General features: G+C 51.0%; 1 protein-coding gene across 2 annotated transcripts in view; it reads right to left on the reverse strand.

Annotated features, from left to right (window-relative positions):
- ARSG (arylsulfatase G) overlaps positions 1 to 3596 on the reverse strand; it is a 38173-nt gene extending 34577 nt beyond the window's left edge. The window contains exon 1 of one of the 2 annotated variants that reach the window (XM_082067025.1): positions 3435 to 3596. The gene's annotated coding sequence lies outside the window, so the exon portion shown is untranslated. The remainder of the gene's footprint in view (positions 1 to 3434) is intronic. The other variant, XM_082067026.1, reaches the window with a different exon arrangement.
- Between the last annotated feature and the right edge of the window lie 8712 nt (positions 3597 to 12308).

A 12308-nucleotide genomic window follows, 5' to 3' on the forward strand; every position in this document is an offset into this window, starting at 1 on the left:
CTGGTGGATTAGCGCTGACCTCAAGGGTGCTCTTGTAAACCCTCACCCGGGGAGCCCTGATTAGGAGGAGCCTTTTCTTCTGAGCCGGGACTGAATTGGTGGCACTTAGGAACATTATCCCCATGCCTTCAAGAAGCATGCAATCATGTAATTATTTTATCATCTCTTTGAATTGCAGAATACTTTCTCCGTGCCAGGCGAGGCGGCTCAGAAATCAAGCTACTAAATAGCAGGATAGTTGCGCTAAGGGGGCAATTTTCTCTCCCTCAAACCTGATTTCTTTTTAGAGCAGCTGAGATCCGCCCTTCCCCGCTTTGCCCGTAACTCCCAGCACCACCAAACCCTACAAGCTGCTTAACTCCAAATATCAATAATGCATGGAGTAGGTTTTCCTCTGAGCTACTTGTTGAAGGCATCATCACACGACCGATACTTACTAAGTACAATTTGTTTTCAAAAGTCCCGGAACAGAGGTGATCACGTATGCAAGCGGCACAGGCTGAACGCAAACACCAAAGTCCCAGGAAGCTAATCTGTCTCCAAATTTGACTCTGGCTCAATTACAGCAGTGAGCAAACACCATTTGCAACAGCTTCCTCAAAAACAACCAACCGACCAGAAGAAAAAAAAGCCAAAAAGCATTACAAAGGCTGCACGCTGTCCACATAAATACAGGCACATAATACTGTAACACTATCAGATGTCTCCCTGCACAGAAACAATTTTGAGTAATTTTTCCCACCTGGTTTAAATTAATTGCCCACAACCTCCGCTATGCTGGCATGAAGGCATTATGGCCAGAACAAAATAGGCTGAGAATACTTCTTTGGTAGCATCGTACGTCTGCTTTTACCAGTAAATAAGAGGACGACGCGGGGCAGAACTCACTCCTGCGAGCCTCGGTATTCGTCTCAAAAGTGGTTGTATAAACTCTTGCAGTCAATGAGGCCAGTGCCAGCCAAATGTAAATAAAGGAAATTACACAAGGTCAGCTTGCAGAAGGACAAAAAGCCCTCAGAGCATGCATAGCTGTCCTTCCGAAGCAGAAAGGAAGCTCTACAGTGGGGCGGTTTGTTGGCTTGGGGTCTTTTTTTTTAAAAAAGAAAAAAACCCAACAAAATCGTTTGTCCATTTGAAACTAAAAGGAAGGGCAACCTCTTGTTCTTTTTCACTTATTTTAGATAAGCCGACATCAGGCACTTAAGGAGAGAAATGAATCTTTAAAAATAGCTAAACTGGTCTTGGAAAAAAAGTAAAGTAGGTGCTTACAAAACAGCTCGAATGTTTTAATGCTTCCCTTCAGATGTTACTTGTTAGCATCTGAGATCATCATTTTCCAGCTGCCCGTAGTAAACATGACCTGAATTTTCAGGGTGATGCAAGCCCGAGCAGCAGCCTTCCTCCCTCCAGCTCCTCTTAGAGATGCTTCACAGGTCGGGTTTAGGAAAACATCCCTTTAACTCCTGGCTTTGTCTGAGGGCTGAGAGAGAAAGCGCCGCTGCCCAGTGGAGTCACTTTGCTCGTGGTGTTCCCAGCAAAACACAGGACCCCTGGTCCCCAGCGGGATGCGCGGGAAAGGCTGCGGCATCCGCGATGCCAGCGGCTCCGGGCACCTCTGCGGATCCTCACAGCCACATACGAGAGTTTTCCCCTCCCCGGTTTCACTCACACGGACTTTTACTTGCAGGATTTGCAAACCCGTGGCCGCGCCAGCATAAAGCTCGCTCTTGCAAATTGCAGTAAGTCGGGTAATAAATCAAATGCCAACCCCCACCCTCCTTCCTCCTGCAGTTGTCAAGCTCCAGTTACAACAATTTGTGGTAAAATATTACTCGCCAGCACTTTGGCCCATGTGAGCAGCTCTGCCTCTGTAAAGACAGACCCCTAAATCACTGCTTTGTCACAGAAGCCACAAGCATAACCAGAAGACTTATTACACGCAGACATTATGTGAATAAGGCCGAGGAGACAATAGTTTCCCTCGCTTCCTTTTTGTCAAAGCTTTCATTAATGTTGTGAACGTCTTTTTCTACTTGATCCGCTGCCGGCTGCTTGCCATAGTCAGCCTGGCAGAGAACGGCCCAAACCAGCCCCAAAGAGCAGTGAGACCGAGGCGGGTGACAGCAAACGGGACACCGAGCATCACCCCGAGCCCCTGCAACGCTGGGACCTGCCGTCCTGCCCCTCCGCTAATTCACTTTAGTCCCCACATGTTTAAAAACACGCAGATGAGGCTCTTACGGACATGGTTTAGTGGCAGATTTTGGTTATGGTTGGACTCGATGATTTCAAGCGTCTCTTCCAACCAAAATGATTCTGACGCTGCCATTTGTACAAACGTGCCGCTGGAGGATTTATGTGCTACCAGGCACAGCGCTTGGCCAAAGTTACCCAAATCCTTCCCCTGGCAGATCCGCATCCCTGCTTCTCTCAACCAGGGGTGCCCACGGCTGCGTGTCCTGTCCATAGCCCTGGCACCACATGGGTGACGTAAGGACACCTTGACGCACGCGGCCACTTCTACTCGAGGTGCAGCATCCTCGGGCAGGAGCTGGCACAGCAATTACTACACCTTGATGTTCCCACGTTGCGTTCTCCTGGAGAACTCGTCCCAGATGGGAAAGCAGGTTCTGGTTCGCACAGAGATGAGGGAAGAGCAGGACAAGGTGTCCTCCACCGCTCAAAACCAGAAGCCAAGCGTGGCGGGGACAGGATGCATCCCTGGGGATGCAGGACAGGATGTGCCTCCACAGGGGACCAAAGAGCCTTTGCCAAATATTGCAACATGCAACTGGGAAACTTGAAATTGGAAAACACACACGGAGCAACAGCCTGTGCCCTGCTTGGGGCTGAACCCCCAGAAAAGCCAATTCCTTCCCACACACTCACTGCAAAATCACTCCCTTCCCCTCCTCCTGCTGCAGCCGCAGCCCTGAATTCACCCTCGTCGTACCAAATAACAGCCACCAACCCCCCCCATGCGCCGCTATCTTCCCCCCTCACACCCCCAGGGCTGCAGCAACAGCAGCTTATCAGCACCAGGCACCCACAGCTGGACCCACACCCGCCGTGGGGCACCCCGGGCGCTATCGGGGGCCACAGGCACGGGATCCTGGCAACCGGTCCCACCAGGCAAAGGACACCGGGCACTTCAGCCCCCATCCCACCCCCATCCGCTCCCCAACCTCCAGCAAGCCCTTGAACGACAGACACACAGACATTCCCCACAACACGGCCCTTTGCTGCTCACACACGGGCTGCACATAATCCACAGAGAAGTTTTGTCTCTGCCCTCGCTTGAAAACCCCAAACTGCACCTTCAGCAGCACTCGTGTGCCCCCTCACCTGCACAGAAACCCCCCAGCTTTGCAAGACTTCTCCTTCAATAACTCAGGACATTCCCCCAAAATAAAAATACATTAAATAAACCATACCTGGAAAGGAGTCTGCAGACAAAGACATCTTTGTTGCTTCTCCCTTTTGCTGGCTGTTCTCCTGCCGCCACTGGTCGGGGGTCAGAGCCCTTCACAGCTTCTTCCAATATCGCAATCAAGAGCACTCGGCAAAGAGAAGGTGGAAACCTGCTCCTACCAGCAGGCACAGCAAACCCTGCTGCACACACATCACCCAGATATCCAAATACTAAACCGCATTCAAGCTTTAGTTCATAAAACGTTTTCATGGAGAGAGCCCCTACCCTGCCCAGATCTACATGGAAATCTGCACATCTCAGGTATTTTTATTCAAATTCTTTTGCACAGCTTTGAATGAGGCAGGAATTTCAACCTGTTTGTCTTAAGGGCTAAAGACTGATCTTGCAGCCTGAGCTACATGTTGGATTTCTCTTTGGTAAAAGCACCTTTGGGGCCAAAATGGTCAGTTAAGGGTGTTTAAAGTGATAACCGGACATAAACTATATGTTCATGTGAAATTCCATTTTAATAAGCAAGGAAACAACAGCAATAAATATCAGAATGTATAAGCGATTCTTTTCCAACAGAGTAATTAAAAAAATATATAGATGCACTCTGGTGCGTACTTTTAATAGCAGATAATTCACGCACTTTAGAGGATTTAATTGCTCACAGTGTGTAAGATCAGGAAGGCAGAACGAAAGGAGACTTGTGAAGCAGAGAGTACAAATTAATCCTGAAAACGGTACCCAGTGGGAACTCTGCCCCGTCAGCCTGATCCGGGGCCCTGGCACCGCTGAGTCAATTTAGCAGCACGGAGGAGGAAGCATCACCTGGGCAATGGCAAGGAAAACAGAGCCCAGCTAAACCCTGGTCACGGTAATTATTAATAAAAATAACATCCTGACACAGGAAATTAAACCTCTCGCACAAAGCGCCAATTAAATCTGTGAACCTGATTTAAAAAAAAAAAAAAAAAAGAAAAAGAGAAACTATGTAAATAACCTGGATGAAGGTTCAAAGCGTCTTCTGTTGATCTTCACGCAAACTCTGAGGTGCAACCAGACCTGTGCTCGTCTCCTTGCAGCCCAGCCATGGACAGACCCTGGTCTGATTGACTCTTGGGGACAGCACATCTGTCCCTTCCCACATACCCCAACACCCAGCTGTTCATCCACCGTCACCCCTTCCACCCGCAAATACCCTTTTATTTCTACACAGGGACTCCCACTCCTGCAATTTTACTATTAGAGTGTGATAAAACACAAGGGATTAAAGAGCACCCGCCGCCTGCAGCTGAGCACACCCAGACCCCACTCGGAACACGAGCGCTGGGGAGCGATGAACACAAACATTCCTGGACACACGTGGCATCAGCGGAGACCAAATACTGTAGCATCACATTAGCAACCGGTGTCAGCCAAGAGATGATACAAACATGAGCTTTTCAGCGAAGAATTTTTAGTGCACTGGTAGTTTCTTGTCAGACAGTAAATTTTAAAATAGTCCGTAGTAAATGACAGAAAGTAACCCTCTAAATATATGAGCTTTTCTGCATATACTATACACTCTGCTTACACGCAGCACATCAAAGCATTTTAATAACCCTTGCAGCTCTCCTTGAACCCTTCTGGGGGTTTTGGTGAACGCTTTTGGGCTCCTACCACTGTTTTGCTGTCATCTTCATCCATTCCTTGATCGTAAAGTCTTCAAGATGTAACGCATTAAATGAAAAAGAAATAAGAAAGTTGAAAGATTTTAATGTTGAAACACTAAAGCAAAACCATTCTCTCTCCACTGCATTCTGCTTTTTGCACTTAAAAACAATATGGTTAACACTGGCCAGAAGGTTCTCAACCCCTGTGAGCAGCACAACCCTTCTGCCTCCTTCCCCAAATACGGACTCCTCTGTAACACCTGCTTCTACTTAGCAAAACAAATAAACAGTTTGTTAGTAACCACAAGTATAACTCCCTACCACTGACATTTCTTTGCATGTCTCAGACCACAGTTTCCTTTGGAAACCCTGAACTTACGTGCTCCTTCAGTTTTTTACGTCTGTGAGACGGTAGAAAGATGAGAAAAACAAGAAAACATGCACAGACAGGAGCTACAGTATCTACAGCAACAGCTGAAACACAAACTAACGTAGGGGTTGTGAAACTCATCCTGCAAGAAGTTAAAAGCCGAGGCTGAGTGCTGCACACCAGCGGTGTTGCAACGGAATCCCACGCGTGAGGTGATGGTTTCCAGGTCCAGCTCGCACCAGATGGGGCAGGAACCCCCTCCCGGGTCTTGGGGGGTCTCCCCACCATGAAACACACACACATCCAGCCAGGAACACCGTTCCCAGGGAGAACAGTGGCCAGAAATCTGCCCAGAGCATCCTGAGGAAAACACGTTGCTCCTGGACACCCCAGGACGGATGATGCTACAGCTTTGAAGATGCGCTGACATCCACGAGCGCTGCTTTGGGCTGGGCAGTGGGTGACTTCACTGGGAAGCAGCTGGGTGGTGGTGCTGGCACTGGTGCTGCAGGTCCGGGCTCTTCCAGCTCTCCTGTGTCACTAGAACCAACCTCCTGCGTCCGTCCTGCTGGAGCAGGAGGGCTCTGCCATGGGGCAGCAGTGCTGTGCTGCAGAACAGGGGGAAAGAGGAGTTTGGGGTCAGCTTCCATGTCTCCCCAGTCTCCATACCCTGTGTCTTTCTATGGGATCAGAGCCTACAGCAGCCTGCAGCTTGCACAAACAAACCAGGCAGAAATCCAGGGGATGTCTGCCTGATTTCTCCAGGTGCTTGGAGCCCTGCCCTGCAGCCATGGGCAGTGACGGAGACCAGAAACATGCCCAATTTCATGAGTCAGGGGCCAACACACAGCTGGCGTTGGGCAAATGCTCACACCTCTGCTGCCTCAGCCCCCTCCACCCCATCGCACCCCCACTGCAGGACGGGCCCCGGGCTCACACCTGGTGGGACCTGAGAAGCAGCAAAATAGAGGCTGTTGGTGCCGAACACCCATCAATCATAGAACAGTTTGGGTTGAAGGGACCTTCAAAGTTCATCCAGTGCCCCCCTGCCATGAGCAGGGACATCTTCACCAGCTCAGGTTGCTCAGAGCCCCGTCCAGCCTGGCCTGGGATGTCTCCAGGGATGGGGCATCCACCACCTCTCTGGCCAACCTGGGCCAGGCTCCCACCGCCTCAAACCGAAGCAGCTGCGGAGGGGGGAAGGTGCCCACTGTCCCCCCGCCAAGCCCCAGCACAGCCGCCGGTCCCGCTGCCACGGATGGGGTGGAAAATTCGGGCAGCGGGGCCGCTCGTCCCAAGCGGGTCTCGAACAGCGGTCCCCCCGGTAGCCGCGCTGCAGCCGCCCCCGCTCCCCCCGCGCCCCGCCCGGCTGCGCGGCCCGCGGGCGCCCCCTGCCGGCCCCGCCGCCGCCCTGCGCCGGTCCCGCCCCGGCCACTCGGGACAGGTGTCACGAGGCACCGGGCACCCTAATTAAGCCGGGAACTCTAATTAAGCACTGGCAACTACCTGCAAGAGCCGAGAGAGCCACCGTGGGCTGCCGGCGCTTGGGGACCCGCCCCTCTCCAAACGCAGGTGACCCACCAGAGAACAGACACGCCGGCCCTGGGATGGAGATGATGAGCGTCATGGTTGGGATGACAAAGCTCCACGGGCAGCGTGACCTCCAGCCCCCACTGCCATCCTCACCTTTCAGCTTTTTAAAGCGTTATTCTATGATTTTTAAAGCTAGATTCTATGATTCTCACTAAAGCTTTATTCTCACTGAAGTCCCTGCAGGGTTGCTACTGTCCATGCCCACACATCCTCCCAGCTGAGCCTGCACGGTCACCTCGCCCCTATGCGAATGTGATTTTTTTAAAGCATGATGCCTTTAGGAACATCTAATACACAACAGCTTCAATGAACACAAACCTTGTTTTGTGAGGGAAGGAGAAACCCCCATATTTATGTCTGGTAGGGGTCAGGCATCAGAGAATCCTGCTGCGACCAGGAGGCAAACTCCGGCTTGGAACGCGGTGTGAGGTCGCTTGGGGCCGGGCTGTCCTTCCCTACTGCCTTTTCACACTTTCTGCTTTCAGTTTACAGCAAAATAACCTCTCGTATCCAGTCGTTCACATGCAATTACAATTTTCAGTATGTAAAAACAATCCAGTGCGCTGTTTTTTCCCCTATGGCAAGGGACAGGAATTTCTTAGGAATTCCCCTCCTTCATTTGATCTGCTGGGGAAACTTGCCAAAGGAAAAGGTGCCTAAGAGGCGCGGTGAATCAATACTGCCCGTGTTCCTGCCTTTTCCAAATGGCCTAGAAGTGAGCTGGAAATTCATCATTCTTCTAAAAACTGCATAAAGCAAACCGCTAGACACTGGGCGTCTCTGCTGGCCCTGCACCACACCAGAGCGGCGAGCGTGATCTGGCCCTTTTCCTATTATTGAGCTGGTTGTTCATATTTTGAAAGTCATTTTAGTTTTCGACACTTGAAAGTTGTGCTGCTTTTGTCAAAGCAGCTTGTCCAGTGATGAAATTCCAAGACTCATCAGGGTTATTCCCACAATACCAAAAGCATCTCTGGGCTTTTTCTGCTTTAAATGTTTCAAGGGGTCCCTTGGAAAGAAAAAATAAAACAAAAAAAGGCTATTTTCAGGAAAGAATCAGCAATATAGAGAAAAGCTGTGAACTACCACAAGTGTTTTATATATGTAAATACACATTCTGAGCTGGACAGCCCGAGCATTCTGACACAATCATATTCAAACTTTCAAGACCAAACTCCCTTTGCAAACTTGGGCCTCAGGACAAACCAGCCCAGATTTTTTGGTTCACAAATCATTGACATATTACTTTACAAAAGCAGGGAGGACAGTAAGAAATGTAGATGCTTGAGTCTTTTGTTGACTGCTAGTGGGAAAAATCTTCCTAGCCCTATGGACACTAAGTGGGCTCAGCAAAATTCCTTGTAGACCACATCAGATTAAAATCGCCATTAAGAATGCGCAAACGGCAGATTTTATTACTATACCCGAAGAAAATTTGTCTTAAACAGGCTTGGCAAGAGTCTGATCTTTACTGTTGAAGCTGGAGACTAAATCCTACATAATTACGCTCAACAAAAGGCAAAACCTCCAGCTGCATCAGCGTGGGGAGTTTACTCCTCAGACTTTGCAGATGTGTGAAGCGGGAGCCCGCGGCTCTTGGACCGTCCTGCCAGCTGCAAGGGGACGACTCCTGGGAATAGAAACGGCAGAATCCAGCAGCCGCTGGAGCTGGATGGAGCTGGAGGGACGGGGAGCGATGATCACACAGCACAAGGCACCGGGAACCGTCTCCTGCCGGGTGTCTCCACTTTGACGAGTGACAAAGAGCCTCAGGTCCCCTCTGCTCGTCGCTCGGGTCCCCCAGCTCGCTTCACGGCCCTTCCTCAGAGCTGCAGTGTTCCCACTTATTTCCGTTTTTAACGAATTCCAAATTTCTATCGGTTTCTCAGGAGGGAAATACACGCACCCCCTGCCAGATGGCATTGATAATGTGCCCCCGTGTATCCACCCCGCTGGCTCGGACCATTGGGGTTGCCTTTCTAAAGGAAGACACATTGCAGCTGTCCCCCGGTGCTTTGGCACCACAAGGACACAGCCACGGTGACTCGCTGCCGATTCTTGTACGTGTAGAAACGTTCCCTTTCCCCAGCAGCATCCCCAGATAAGACACAGTAGAGATGATTGTGCGCTTTATTGCAAGCGCAATGAAAGGCAACATTTCACTGGAAAGCAGAGGAGGATTCAGGATTTGCTACACGCTGGCAAAAAATATTTGGTGTCATTGCTCTGCACGGTCCTGCTTTGCTGGGCACGAGCTGCATCACATCCCCTTTCCTCCTGAAGTTCTGCAAACGGGGATGGGAGAGAGCGGGGGGGGGGGTCTGCCTGGGTCATCCGCACCAAGAAAGGAGGAAGCTTTCCCCTTAATTCTAGGCAATTTTTGGCAGACATGACGTAAGGAGGCTGCTGCTGCTGCAGGTTTGCTCAACTCGCCCCCCTGCAAATCTTAATGTTAGTAACGCTTCGAAAATGCTGGTTTCACTTAAGCTTTTTGTTTGTTTGTTTGCTTCTTTTTTCTTCAGGGAAAACGGCTACAGCAGGAAACAGTCACCAAGTCACAGCTGCTCCCACCGCTAGACTTTGGATTCATATAAAATAATCAGCTCACACACAAAAAGTGTAAAATATTATGCCTCGGCAACTCAGCGAAGAGCCGTATCGCTTATAGATGTTGCCTTTTTTTTTGCATAAAAGCTGAAAACAAAGAACAACCCCCAGGCGAAGGCTGTGGGTCCACAGGGGGCCCAGAACTGAACCTCACGTCAGGGCTGGTGATCACAGCCCCGAATTGTGGAAGCGCTTGTGCCGTAACAGCCCGATGCGGCGAGAGGCTGGAGGTAAATTAGTCACGGCTGGTGTCATCCCACAAGCATCATTTGCGTGGTACGCGGGCAGCACGGAAACGCTCCATCATTCTCTCAATCAGTGCAGACGGCCGTCTGGGGACTGTTCACAGTATTTTTTTTCCACTACTGCTTCCCCTTTGGTTTTGATAGAGGGGTGGCTTTCTTCTGCCTCGGAGGAGTTGACTCTTCCAGGCTGCAGCAACACGGGAGGGAACACAGGACACAATGTGGTAAAAGCCACCCCAGGTTTGGGCTGGTGCTGGAGGGGAGAGCAACAGGAATCGGGCAGGGATTTGGGCTGTCGGTGTTGCTGCCTGGCAGTGCAAGAAGCCTGAGAAAGGAGTTTGCATCTTCTGTGCTTGTAGGATCCGCTATATTGAATATTGGGATAGGGAGAGGGGAAAGTCACTTGGCTGGATGCAGAGGGTCTTGTGCTTCCCCCTGCTCTGTTAGTCCTCAGTTAATAAAAACCAGTCTGCGCCGAGCAGCGTCATCACACTAGGTCACCACATTTCAAACCATCCAGGCAGAGAAATGAGATTTATTCACTTACTGCATCTGCTGACAACCCCGTTCCCGCCTCGCTCCCCAGTGCCCTCAGCCTCCTCGCCCGCGGAGCAGCAAACGCACGACCCGCTGCTCCGGAGGACGTCGGCTTTAAATATCAACCTCGGTAGGAAGCTGCGAGCACCGGAGTGACCTGTGCCCCCAGCAGCCAGCCCCAGGTCCCCGTGTGTCACATCGAGTGCTCAGCCATTCATCAAACCCCGGGGTTCCAACGCAGCGGAGCAGCCTGGCTGCGTGTGCGGGGACACGCGGTTCCCGTCCCGCTGCAGCTCAGCGCTGCTGGATGTCTCGAGTCTTATCTTGGAATGATCCGCAGGTTGTTTGCTGAACTCAGGTATGAAGCCCTCGCCACGCCAGCTGGAATGGGGCTCGCTCGGCTCTTGCAGGAGCGAGTGAACGCGAACCCCAGAGCCCAGGAAGCTGCTGACGGGGGAAGCTGCACTCGAGCAGGAAAACGTGTCTTGCCCTCATTCTTAAGCATGCTAAACACACAGGGGGCGGAAGCAGAGAACAGAAATCTACTGCTATCTGAAGGCACAAATAAAATGCTATCGCAGAACCGCGTGGGAGTCGGTCTACCCAGACCCTTTTTACTAATTTAATCTGGTCATTCACATTTCCCATGCAGCAAAAACCTTTCGGCTTGTGTGGAAAACAGTGTTAGGTGGGCTGGCCAGAAGTAACTCCACGCTATCACCTTTCTTGTTTTGCCCCATTCCCAGCCATGTTTTTGTCGTCCTGCCCCATTCCCAGCCATATTTCTGTGGTCCTACCCCATTCTCAGCCATGTTTTTGTCATCCTGCCCCATTCCCAGCCACGTTTCTGTCGTCCTGCCCCATTCCCAGCCATGTTTCAGTTGTCCTGCCCCATTCCCAGCCACGTTTCTGTCGTCCTGCCCCATTCCCAGCCACGTTTCAGTTGTCCTGCCCCATTCCCAGCCATGTTTCAGTTGTCCTGCCCCATTCCCAGCCGTTTCGCAGGGCTCTGCTCACTCCAGGCGCAGAGCTCAGCCCTGCAGGAACCAGCTCCTGCTGCCGTGGGGCGTCTCTGGGTGAAGCTCCGCTGGGTTGCTGCTCCCTTATGTCAGTTATTGCGTAAGCACCCGGTTGCTTTAACAGGAAGGAAGAGGCTCGGCCACCCAACCTACATGCAGCAACACGCGATGAGGTGTTTGGGTAAATCTAGAGCTCTGTGAAGGCTCATCCCACCAGTTGGACATCAGACACACTGCTGACCAGTACACCACCAACCCAGTTCTAACCAGGGCTTTACTCAACAAGAACTTAACTAGAAGCCTACGTGGCCCTTGGTGCAATTAGTTTAGGAATATCAGGCTTAACAAAGCCCACCATGGTCTGTTCAGAGGCGTTCCAGGTGGTGGTTGTTCCCTCCTCAGGTGGCCGAGTGCAGTGCACAAAATCAGGTATAAATCACATATAAAAGCTTTCAAAACAACCCAAAAGAGCTTGGCTTTCAGAATCAGAGCACCATCGCGAATGGTGTTAATTTGATATAACTGTTTGAGCACAAAAAGTGTGGAGACGAGGCTGTGATTCTTCAGAAAGAGCCCCCAGAGGAACAGGCATGACCTGGAATCAGAACTTCACTGGGTTGAGTTTCAGGTCATCTGATGGGAATTAAATCCTAATTTCAGCAAGAAGAGGCGGCTCCTTCCCACAGCAAACTGCTCTGCACAGAGCTGGGGAAAACGATTCACAGCAGCGTTCACACACACGCAGAATTCATACGGTTCACGATTCCGATTACCGAGACAAGGAACGCTGAGCGCTGGCTCTATGAACAAGCACGACTTGGTCCGAGTGTTGTCAGAGATTTAGTGCCCGCAGCACAGCTGCCAAAT

The sequence above is a fragment of the Streptopelia decaocto genome, assembly GCF_964273445.1.
Source record: "Streptopelia decaocto genome assembly, chromosome: 16".
In the NCBI taxonomy this organism is placed as follows: Eukaryota; Metazoa; Chordata; class Aves; order Columbiformes; family Columbidae; genus Streptopelia; species Streptopelia decaocto.